Below are 13167 nucleotides of genomic sequence, written 5' to 3'. Positions count from 1 at the left end.
TACAATTTAAAACAACTGTTTTAATATAATGAATTTTCAGCATCATTACTCCAGTCTTGACAATCAGCATCATTACTCCATAATGAATTTTCAGCATCATTACTCCAGTCTTGACAATCAGCATCATTACTCCAGTATTGATTGACACATGATCCTTCAGAAATCATAACATGCTTATATGGTGCTCAAGAAATATTTCTTATTATTATTCATGTTGAAAACAGTTGTGCCTCCTAAAAGAACAGCATTTTATTTGAAATATAAATATATTTTTGCTGAATAAAAATAATAATATAAAAAACACACATTTGAATGGTACTTTAATTATGACAAATTAAATTGGCAATTAAATAACAATGCAATATATAATTAAATGATCTATAATAACTAAATGATTTTGAACCAGTGATTTGTGTCTTCTTTTTATCAAAATTATTGTTTGATTTATATCAACAATATATGTTAATTAATGAATAGACAGTTAGATTGTTGACATATTTTCTAATTTATTGTTGACAATAAGATAAGACAAAACTGACTATGTATACATGTATAGCTCATAAAGATGAGCATTATGATCAAAAAGCCCATGTGCCTGTTCATGCACTCGGCCGCAGTTTGCAAGAGCATCCGAATATGCACGTCTGAAAGCAGCCACGTCAGTAAAAATAGCAAAGGTACCATATCGAGTACTGCAGAAAGACTATATGTACATTTCTTTTTTAGTGTCAGTATTTGATATGCCTACATTGATGAGAAAGGCTGGCTTTCTCTTCTTCTAAAAGTGATGTGAAAGTATCAGCATCACACACCCCTTTTGTTGGTCACAGAAGTGGAGAAGAGTATATTATACATCAGGGAGAAAGGTCAAGGGCCTGTGAGGCGAATGTTTGCTAATTCAACAGAACAAGAGAGACGGCAATTAATGAGACGAGCATACAAGCTACTCCCATGGCCACATCAGCCTTCAACAACACGGCAAAGTCGACAATTCACAGTGTGTTTCCAATACAGACCCAAAAAGTGTTTTGAGGATAAAAGCATAAAACCAGGTAAGATTTTTTAAAAAGGGCATTATAAAAACTTAAGCAATCTTTGTGAGGGAAAGGGAATGACGAAAAAAAGAAGCGGAGAGAGAGACAAACACGTTGCTTCGAGAAGCGCCACTTCTGCTATGCTAAAACCGAGAGAGAGAAGAAAGGCTTTACCTTCTGCTAGCTTTGCAGGAGATGAAGCAAATTTAATCTGATCTCTCAAGTCTTGTACTTTTCCACTCCCCCTCAAGGTGCTAGAAAAAGTCAAGGGGCCCACACCCACCTGAGACAGGAGCTGTTATCTTTGAGCCTGGAGCTCAGCTCTCCGAACATTAAAGGCTGGGGAGGAGAGACTGAGGCCAGGTGAAGGCAAAATCCCTGCCACTAAACTCAGTAGGGTCTAAAGACGCTTGGTTAACATCAGTTGTGTTGATCTCTCCCAGATGGAAACTTGCTTGAGGAGATGAGAGAGAGCATCCCCCATTCATGATTTTACAAACAATTTTAAGATGATTCAAATTGCATTTTATAAAAATGTCGACTTCGTTTACTACCAAAAATTATACAACCTACACTATGAAATGAACTTCCAGTTGGTCAAACTTTAAGCCATGGTAAAGGAACCCTAAACTAAACACATTTAAATGCAAAAGGAAAAAGAACAGCCACAACTGACCTGTGAATCGTGCAGTGACAGGAAATGCATCACTGAGCAGTCGGTTTCTGCTACTTCCTGACTGTTAGACCACAAACAAGCGAACACTTCTCTCTCATTTTGAGAGTGGAAACTTCTTCCCCTTCCTCTTAGATTCCGTATTTCTCACTTTTTTGTGTTTTAGACATGTTTGACTGCAATATATTTATATTTAGTTGGTAACCACTATTGGAAAAAAACATTATGCTTTAACAGTAACAGCATGGCACACGGTCTACTCATCAATTCACATTTATTGAATTTTTTTTTTTTTTTTTTTAAAGGGTCCCTATTTAACACTGAACCCCCATCATCATCACCATCAGATCATGCCACCCTTCAGTGGTTTGTTTCTGAGAAGAACAAAACAAGTCTGGTTCTCCGAATTCTAAAAAAAAAACATCTTCAGACACTTTCAAAAAGCTTCACTTATCTCAGATATCATCCCAAAGAGCTGATACCACCACACGCACAATCAAACAATGTATTATAAACTAAAACCATCAAGACTGAGCTCACAAACACAAATCTCATGATTTAAAATTACATATATTCTCAATTAGAAACAAATTGTTTTATAGACTCAATTCCATGTAGCATGAGTGTCACAGACTGGGGTTAATTACTGAGAAAACAACATGAGGAACAGAACTTGGTGCACCCTTACTCACTTCCTCTCTCACATCTCTTACTCTCAGTCTCAGGGTTCATCTGCGACTAATCGCTTAGCTATTTCCTCTACGTGGATGTAGTGTCGTCAGGCATTGGTACAGATGCTGATGGGCAAGAAAAGGGCTGATGTTTAAAAATGTAAGCAGATTATATCTTACCAGCAGCAAGCTGAACCCAACTGATGGACTTCTTAAAAGGCACATGGTGTGTGCTACATAATGTTAAATATGTTCTTCCCCGTGATCTGTTTCTACTATGTGGCAACAGGCCGCACACCACAGAAAGGAAGACACGTCAGACTTGTGAAAACAGGACAGGAAATTGCTACAGGGGCTAAAAAAGACAAAAGTTATTGCTGTACTTCAAACTTTGAGGCCCAAAACGTAAAAGTTATCCTACAACTGCCAGTATCTGCAAAATGGCATAGTGGCATTGGAATGATAATAGGGAGGGATGTGCTGGTCTTAAAATTAAAAATTAAAAATTTGCTACATTAATACAGATAAATAAATACAAATATCCAATATCAGCTGTACAAACACATACTAAGGATTTTTTATTTATTTTTTACCATAAGATATAATTTTCCCAATGTATTGATTGAATGTATTGTAACTATACAACGGTTTCATTTTGACGTGCTGCTTGAAGAACCTTCCAGCATCTAATTGTTGAAATCTTTTGAACTGCATTCTGCGCTGTTTCCAGCAGCATAGGAAATTTGAAAAACATTTCAGATATTTCAGTACAATGACTAAATGTTTTGGCTTCTATGCAGGAACAATTCAGAGCATGACAAGACTGGAGAAACTCAGGGCTTTCAGCCTGATACTGACTTCAAACACCTAAGCCAAGTGTTTGCACCTCCCTCTCACTCACAATCATCTGACCATGTTTAGAATCTGTTATATATGACACACTGTGTAACACCTGCATTGTTTTATTCTGCTTATGATTTAGTTTCTGCAAAAATATCTAGAACAGCTATCTCACACTTGAGTAAATAAAATTCAACTAACTTCAAAATGCATTGAATTCAACGCCTGTTTTGTTCTACCATGGAACCTGGTAGAAATCAAAGGCGATTGGGGACGTTCTAGCTGTCCTGGGGCAGTATTTAACATGCTTTCGTCTATGGCGACATATGTACTGTTGAGAAATAGCGCCACCCCCGCCATCTTGACTCACCCATCCCCGATGTGTTTACACTCATACCAATACCAACATGTCACAGCATATGTCTGCACAAGGAGGGAAAAATGCACCCTGAATACAGCAGAAAAACATGTCTGCCTTGCACTTGCATGCTACAAAATTAAATTCTAGGAACCCTAAAGAGCCAGTGATGACAAAGCCCGCATTCTACAGTTGATAAGACCATAGACATCACAGGGTTTTCGCCAGCCGTAAAGCAGTAAAATTCAAAGTTCACATTTTAGTTCACTGTCACTAAAAAGAGAAACTAACTGTTTGAAGTTCCTTTCTGTATACTTGAGGCCTTGTGAAAAAAAGCAAGCATGAGAAACACAACTCTTGCCTGAAATCAGCTAAAAAATCTGCAAGCTGGGGGTACAACGAAACTGAAGCTGGCTGTTAAATGCAAAGAGCATTCCAAACAGGTCTAGACAAACTTCATGAGACGTCCACATGGGCAAAAGCTGCATATGTATGCACAGTCTACTAACTGAATCATTGTTGTCATTGTCATTGTTCTAGACCCTTCAAAATATTTTGAAATGTAAAACGTGCAATTTTTTTTTTGACAGACAGACTGACTATACCTAAATTAGAAAGTAATTGGAGCAACCCATATCTGTCTTTGTATTTATGAGTCCAGCAGACATTGATAAAACCATCATGCTCTAAAACTAAGTCATACACTCCTTGCTGCGAGGCTGGCACTCCTCGATTATAATGCATCATAAAATACTTTATAGCTGACACAACTGGCCCAAAATAACCGACATTCATGCCATTTATCATAAGTTATGTAAGGTTTGCCTTTGGCCCTGTAGAGCTGCAGGGGCCGTGTGCAATATGTGGTGTAGTTCTCTTCTAGTCACGTCATGCGGTCTTGACTGTGACAATATGGAAGAGGAGGTGCAACATGAAAAGAGGTCACTTACAATTCCATTAAGTGATTACATATCAATTACATGGTATAAATCTGCAGACTAAGTAAAAAAAAGTCCATCTTTATTCAGTAATAAGCATGATAAGATGGTACTGGGACCGACTCTTCATTATGAAGAGAGACCCGGGATATACCCAGGGATGAAATTAAACGCTTTCATCTTTTATCTCCAAAATAGCACAGGTTTATTAAACTACAAAACATACTATAAGCTCTTACCAACATGTTGTGGTATTGTCCATGAGTCAATTTACTCTGAATGTGGTGATATTATTCTGTGAAAGGCTGATGAGTCCACAGTACTGTAAGTGATATGTTTAGACAGCTTTCAGATCCATCCTGGTTAATACAACCCCATGGGAAAGGTGTACAGGAAGACCTTTCTTTTTACCAACTACTAACTGCAGCCTAATTGCATAATTATTTAATAATTACCCATGAACCAACTCTGCAGCTACTGTAGCAAAAGACACATTTTGAGGTGCTGAACCAGATTAACATTATGAAATCTAGTATGTGTATCAATAATTTTCTTAATAACACAGAAGGCATATACTCTTGATACGATTCATCATGATACGTCATTTACTGCTGGACATATTTGAATGAGCTGATGTGAATGTTGGCCCAGGCATCACCTGTGTAACCTGCGGAGAAAAACAGCGCAAAGCAAACACCACCGCAATAAAGCACACCACTATAAAATAACGCTCCCCTTCCCCCATTCAAATCTCTCTATACAAGAGACGAGAGAGGACTGGAGTAAAGAAGAATAGTTGTGGGTAATGACTTTCAGAGATCAGTGATGGGAGAGAGATTACACATAGCCATTTTGTTGTCGTTGTTTGTCGGTTCGTGAGGAGGCGGTATACAGATGCTGGTGGTAGGTTTTAATTCGGGTCAATATTTGAGAAGGAACACTGGCCTTTGTAGTGCCATAGTTTGCACATGATAGCAACAAGATGAGAAAAGCCAACAATAATATGCGAGGCCATAAACGAGGGAGCTTAAAAAGAAGTAGTCATCATCTCAAATCTACTTATACAGATAGTGACAATATCCTGGAGTGAGGCGAGAACTACAAAACAAACGAGTGAGTGAAATACAGTTAGTAAAAACACAGTTATCCATCAAATCAGCAGAATCTGATAGTAAAGCATGTGGGCTCACTGCAAGGTACCAATAACAAGGCACTAATTTGTGCGTATGCAATAGACATAATATCTCTTGAGGATTGTTAACACTAAATGAGACTCACAATGAAAATGTAAACAAGGAGTGGTTGTTGCTAAGAAACCGACTGTGAGGTGACCTATAGCATGTTGAGTGATATGACACAGATACAATGGGTAAAAATGAACCAACCAAGATATGATGATAATATAGTCATATACAATATATATATATATATATATATATATATATATATATATATATATATATATATATATATATATATATATATATATATATATATATATATATATACACACACACACACATATAAATAAATATACATATACATATATATGTAAATATATATATAAACAATACTAATCAATAGCCTTAAATTAGATAATTTTCTTTAGCAGACTACATCTGTGTGTGTGTGTGTATATATATATATATATATATATATATATATATATATATATATATATGCACACACACACACACACACACACACACAAATACACATACATATATATATATATATACAGTATATATACACACACACACACAGATATACAGTCTGCTAAAGAAAATGATCTAATTTAAGGCTATTGATTAGTGTTGTTGATAGCACATCAAATAATCTCTCTTGTAATGTCTTGACATCTGATCCATTATTTTGAATATCACTCCAAATACGTTTGCAACACGAGTGACATAAACCAATGAACATAGGTATGTTTTTTAAGCAATTAGGGTTGATATGTGGCCTGAACTGCAACCAACTGGTATCCTCATACCATAACTACTGTGAAATGGCAAAGATCCTCTCAATTGAACTAATAAATATATAGAGATTTTCTGACCATACAGAACTTAATTTATTTTATAGTTCTAAGTTTGAACTGTTTGAGCACTGATAATGTAGGTTTTTCAAAGGCACTACTTGATGAATATATCAGTTGAATGTATATGAATAGATCTGCACCATTCTGGATAAATTGAGATTCACACTTTCTTTTTTTCTTTTTTTTAAACAGAGATCATGATTCTCCCACAATTCTGAACAGACAACTAAATAAAATAACATGTAAATTACTGGAGGTTCTGACAAAATATAAATTTCTGCCGTCTATTTCAAAACTTTTAATTAGTTAGAACGATTTTTTTTGTAATGAATGAATGAATGATTCAAAGACTCAAATCATAAAGACTTCACTTGTTTCATTACTGGATGAATCAGCGTTTTTTGAACGAATCTCTTGATTTAATGACAAATAAAAAAATGTAACAGTCACTTGTCATCACCTGGTGGCATAACAAAATCGTTATTTTAAGCGCCATGTTACTTGTAAGGGGATTTGGTCTATTGTGATCGCTATCGTAAACATCAGTGTTTATATCCATACTTCTGTCTGTGATCATTTTAATTTTTGACAGAAATAAAGATACTGTGTGGTTGAAATGATTTGATAAGCTGTTTAATTCCTATACATGACAACTGCTCTCTCTGGATCAGCAGCAGCGCGAACACAGATTTGAATGTTCCGGTATGATTTTGTCAGGTTAAGTTATATAAGATTTTGTCTATAAGGTTTAATAGACACAGCCGAATCATTGTAATTCAGGAATAAAATCGAATGGGTGTTTGAATCGAGATCGCAATATTTTAACAATTAATCGTGCAGGTTTACTTTAAAGTAATGCTGTAAACACACTTTCTGGAGGTGGGGGCGGTAAATGACAACCGCCTCCGGTCTGTAGAGTTTCCATGGGTCTCCATTGTTCTGGGATTTCAATTTTCCACAGCTAAAATGTGATACTACTGTAAACACCTTCAAACCACTCTCAGCATTATTATCAACACATACGGCATACGCATTATTTTAAAGGATTATTTTAGTTAGCTAGAATATTCAATCACCCCCATATAATAGGTTGTGATGTAACTAAAGAATTTGTGAGTAAACCTTCCTCTGGGTGATGTAATATGTTTCTATACTAACCAAGGGTGCTGTGTTCTTAAACTGGACACATTTGGACATATTAAACATACAATTATACGGCACCACCAGCTTCCACAAACCCTTAACCAATAAAATATCGGTAACACTTTACAATAAGGTTCATTAGTTAACATTAGTTAACTACCTTAGTTAACATGAACTAAGAATGAACAATACTTCTTCAGCATTTATTAACCTTAGTTCATATTAATTTCAATACGTTATTAAAATCAAAGGTTGTATTTGTTAACATTAGTTAGTGCACTGTGAACTAACATGAACAAACAATGAACAGCTGTATTTTTATTAACTAACATTAACAAAGATTAATAAATACTGTAACAAATGTATTGCTCATTGTTAGTTCATGTTAGTTAATACATCAACTATTGTTAACTAATGAACCTTATTGTAAAGTGTTACCAAAATATCAATGTCATTTAAAGGGATAGACAAAATGTTGTCATCATTTACTCACCCTCAAGTTTTTACAAACCTGCATGAGTTTCTTTCTTCTGTTGAACACAAAAGAAGGATATTTTAAAGAATGTTGGTAATCAAACAACTATGGAAGTCAATGGCTACTGTCAACTGTTTGGTTACCAACATTCTTTAAAATATCTTCTTTTGTGTTCAACAGAAGATCGGAAATTTATATAGGTTTGGAACAACTTGAGGGTGAGGAAATGATGACAACATTTTCATTTTTGGGTGAACTATCCAAAGGTTGTCTCTATATAGGCTTAAAAGAACATCTAAAGTAAAAAATAAATAAACACTAATATTATCATTCCTCTTCTACTACAAACAGATTTAGTTAGAATCTACTAATATTATCCTTTAAATAAACTCTTATATATATAAAATATATATAGCTTTACTTGAACATTTCCAACAGCCAACATTTTTATTTAGCATCATTCACCGATGAGACGATGCTGTACATGCAAACCCTAAGTTCACATCAAAACCATACATCCTTATTTTAAAACTCACATTAAACCATCAGAAACTAACACATTTTCATTAGCATGTCATTTTAGAGCTGTGACTTGTGGTTTAATGTTCTGTTAAACACAACCGCCCACAACTTGTTCAAAGCCTGCGTGCGTTTCTTTAAAACGCTAGATACTTGCTTAGCTGCTCACCACACGTGTTGCTTTAGAGCTTGCGAAATGGTTGCTTCTATTCACAACTTTCAAACTGTGAAGCTTTTTGTTTTCAGAGTCTTTGTGAGCCTGAATTGCATGTAATTGCATTTCAAGGCTGGTATCTGCCCTGAGCTGTTCCAATGAAAAGCAATGCATTGTCATGACGATAACCAGTCACATGTCTGTGTATTCGATGTTTACCAGGCAGACCAGAATATTAGGGGCTGCCCCTGCACTGTAGTTATGGAAGGTAACCACTAGTCCTCATCTGGTTCATCTCTTAAGTACTTGTTAGCAACACACACATTCATCTGTGTGCATCTAAAGCTATAGATGAAAACAGCTATTCAAACTCTATGTCTGGGCCGAAGCATCCAAGACACTGGTACACAACACTAAACTGGTGTCAGCAGTAAACCTTTTTATTGCACGGTGCAAATGGGACTATGTCATCCATGTTGCTTTGAGTCTGGAATGGCGCAATGCTGACAGCATTCCTCCTAAATGAGAATGCCAGGCGGCTGACTGGACTCAAGAGTGGCAGTAGAGCAGGTTACAAAGAGATAGAGGCCTTTCTATCAAAAGAGGAACTTGCAACTGTTTTGACAAAAGATAGGCGCTCTGGAAAACAGTGTTTGCAATGCACTGTTTCATAAGACTGATTTCAATACAGCCTTTGAATGTGTGTTTTTTGGGTGGGTATGGCTGTTTGGTTATTTTTTAGCACTTTGTCATGAGAAGCTTGGCAATGTGATGTTTTTGTGACTAATTTAGTGAATACACTCTAAGCAAAAAAAGACTAAGTAGTGTGGTTTACATGGGAAGTGGTCTGACATCGAACATGTGATATCTAGCTCATCTCTGGTGAGATAAAACAACATTAATGTGGAAAGTGATCTTCAATTTCTGACGCTCAATGACATAAAAGCATAAAAAGACACGTTCGATTATCAAAAAACACATTTAGTCTTTCTAAAGTTGTCGTCACATTTACAAAATTTCACAGGCAAAAAAATCCATTGTCTATTGTCATTAGTGTAGCAATGTATGAAGCACAGCTCACACTGAAATCACTTTCAAACCAAGAAGTTTTTTGATGGTAAACAACATGAATGAATGAGAGTAAAACTTTCAACCTCACACAAAATTCCCGATAGCTTGGATTCCTATTGAAATAACTGAAAATTTGCAGATCAACAGAAAATGTGATCACAACTTCACAAAATTTGAACCAAAACTGCAACACTTAGCTGCTACGTGGATCTGAAAATTGACTTACAGAAGTTTCTGTAGAAATGCCTTCTAAACCAATTAATGTTCTTACTATTGAGGCATACTATTTGGTTGGATTTTTTGAACATAATTACTCAAAAGCAAAGAAAAACCTGGTATACCACATGATAACCTATGCCCTTGGGAACAGGATGTAAATGAACGTTCTCAACTCTAGAACAACATAAAGAGCCATTCAGTGGGCAGTTTCAGTGGAACATCACCCACCAAAGCATGAGATAAAACCAAAACGGGTGTAGCAGATGGGTGAGAGTCGTCAACTTCTTCAACAAAAGGGCATTTCCCAGAAGAAATTGTGGGCCACTCTTCCTTATGATGCAGAGGACATATGTTTATCTTGGTTAAACTGACTGACCATTTGTTCTGCTTTCTTTCCTAAACCATGATGCAGTGTATGTTTGGACAAAATCCCATTATCTCTAGTTGTTTGTATGGATTAAATATAAAAGAATTTATCTGGTCTACAAATTCACAAATTTTCTTCAAGTTGACACTGAATAAGTTATTATGTAATAGTCTGTGATTGTGAATCTTCTACCAGTGTATCTGGTACCTGAGAACTTAGGCATGCCAGTCTGAGCTTGTTTTAGGAATCAGAAAGTTTCGACACTGAGAATGTGTGTTGCTCAATGGAAATGGGGAGAGCAGTATGAAAATGTGATGCAAATCTCCACTAGCAGTAAACAACATATCAACAAAGGAATGACTGCCTGGACTTTTTCAGCAGAACACTACTGCTTTCAGTAAAAATTCAAAGATACCCAATGGCGACACAATTCGTATCTCATATGGTGATCTCATTTGAACTTTAAATAGTTTGGGTTTTTTTTGCAAACTGTTGTCATGGTCACATTCGATTTATTTAAATTGTAGTCAGTTTCAACTTTTCAAAACATTTCTTATAGTATTACGTCAAATAGCTCAATGACTGCACTAACTTCAAAAGCTAAGATTAAGATCTTTCTAAAGACTTTATGCTCTATGACAGGAACTCTTAAACATTGAAAAAAAAGACAGATGTCCTCAAAACCTCTATTTAGCTACCAAACTGGTTCCTCAATCTACAATTCCAAAAACTCAATCAAAGCTGGAGGAATGACAAAGCACAATTTCGAAGAACTGAAATACTAACAAACCGTAGTCTCCAATATAAGCCTCATCAACAGCTCTCATACCTATGGCTGCACGATATATCGAAATATCGCAAACGTACATACCGCGATATGCATGATTTTTAATACTCCAAAAGATTACAAAAAGTCCACGTTTTAGGTTGACACAGAGAGTAGACTGGACACATGACTGTTACATACTTGTGAGATGCTTAATGTTATTAGGCGCAATAAGCGAAGTATTCACACGCGCAGAAAGCAACCTTTCAACCGGCAGACTACAAAACAACTCATGGCAACAGTGTAAAAGTAGTCAAATTCCGCGGGAAAACCGTGAACTTGGCAACACTGCAGCTTCCGTCTGTGTGCTTAATGTTAATCAAACAAAAAAGACAGAGAAAATCACACACTGCTCTTGACTGAATAACTTTTGTAGCTTTAATAAGAATCAGAATATGTTTAATTCATACCATGAAGACTAAGCTGTGTTTTTTACATTTGATTATTCAATTTCTGTTGTTAAATAAACCTAATGTAGGCCTACCTTAAACCCCCTGGTTTACACTAATATTAAAATAAAACTTGCTTTGTATGTAATGCCACAGTAAAACACTGGTGTTCACTTTTAGAAGCTGTAGGGATGTTTTCTCACAAAAAGAATGTGAAACATGTTGGTTATATCATTTTCAGTTTTTAAATAAATTAAACAACTGGAAATCATTTTACACACTTTTTCATTGTACACCAAGAATTATCATATCGCATATTGAATATCGCATTATTTAACGAGTTATCACATATCGCATTTTTCTTCAATATTAAGACCTAATCCACACCACACAATGCTGTGACACGAAGAGGACAAATATTCTTTCTCAGGTCCAACCCTCTTCTGTTCTCCATGCTAGACCAGCTAGAGCAGTTTGGTCCAACCCTCCTGCTCAGCAGGACCTAATGATCCAATTACAGGCAGGGACTTGTTGACGCTGTTTTATGCGAAGAGCCAACCTGACACTACCGGCCTCGCTGCCAACTGTGACAGAAACTCAGACCTGAAGAGAAGCCCCAAACAAAGCAATCCGCAGCAAAGGGGCCTGTGTTTGACTACTGGCCAACTCCAGGTGCCCTGGCTCATTTACAATACAAATCAGGGACAGCCGGGTGGGGGGCGTAATAGTTTCAGTGGTGTTGGTATCTCCCGCCTAACAGGGGGTCTGACAAGATAACAGAGCCATTAAAGTAAAATCTGATATTGCCCTGAACACCTGAGGTCATATGACATAGGGATGGGGGAAAATTCCCTAGAAGTCCACATTTTCTGACCTCCACCAAACTGCTTTCATATGTGAAGTGAATCGAATGTAATTGTATTGTAATATTTTACATTAACAATATAGCATATAAGAAGCTCAATGTGATATTAGTTAGATATCTATAAAAGACCTCAAAAATGTAATTAGGAATATTACCAAAACATGAATTAAAGGTACAAGCAATGACATTGGCCTAAAGCTGCTGCCCATGTGACTGTCTGTAACTTAATTTGCTAAAAACTCTTTCAACATAACTTTTGGCCACATGCTTGAATATAATTGTGTCAAAAAAAAATTACTGTTTTCTCTAGCAGACTGATTACCCTGCTACTTACAAGCTAGTCTCAGCACATACCATGGAGATGATGACACAAGTTACTATAGTAAGTATGGTGTCAGGCATAATTACACGTGGTGAACTCAGGCAAAATTACGTTCTACGAGAGTTATATCTCATAAAAAGAGAAAGAGCAAAAAAGAGGTGCTCGGGTACAATAAGTAGATTTGTTTGTCACTCTCCCCTCTCCTGAGTTACTGTGGTTTCTTTGCACAACAGGATGAGCAACATTCAGACCAGGTTTCATG

At 36.2% G+C, this 13167-nt stretch overlaps 1 protein-coding gene and 1 long non-coding RNA gene across 4 annotated transcripts in view; both read right to left on the bottom strand.

Annotated features, from left to right (window-relative positions):
• The window catches only part of LOC309504937, a 414587-nt gene extending 401426 nt beyond the window's left edge, over positions 1 to 13161 (bottom strand). The window contains exons 1-2 of the long non-coding RNA XR_014208228.1: positions 12660 to 13161; positions 7996 to 12605 (exon numbers count right to left, since the gene is read on the bottom strand). This is a non-coding gene — a long non-coding RNA (uncharacterized lncRNA). The remainder of the gene's footprint in view (positions 1 to 7995; positions 12606 to 12659) is intronic.
• elf1 (E74-like ETS transcription factor 1) overlaps positions 1 to 13167 on the bottom strand; it is a 40288-nt gene that overhangs the window by 18678 nt on the left and 8443 nt on the right. The window contains exon 1 of one of the 3 annotated variants that reach the window (XM_082178210.1): positions 2559 to 4152. The exons of the other annotated variants lie outside the window; for them this stretch is intronic. The gene's annotated coding sequence lies outside the window, so the exon portion shown is untranslated. Of the gene's footprint in view, positions 1 to 2558; positions 4153 to 13167 lie in introns of those variants that run through there. 3 annotated transcript variants of the gene reach the window in all.

The sequence above is a fragment of the Leuciscus leuciscus genome, assembly GCF_965113295.1.
Source record: "Leuciscus leuciscus genome assembly, chromosome: 8".
Lineage (NCBI taxonomy): Eukaryota > Metazoa > Chordata > Actinopteri > Cypriniformes > Leuciscidae > Leuciscus > Leuciscus leuciscus.
The sequence above is the reverse complement of the archived record's forward strand: the minus strand, read 5'-3'. Positions and strand labels throughout refer to the sequence as shown.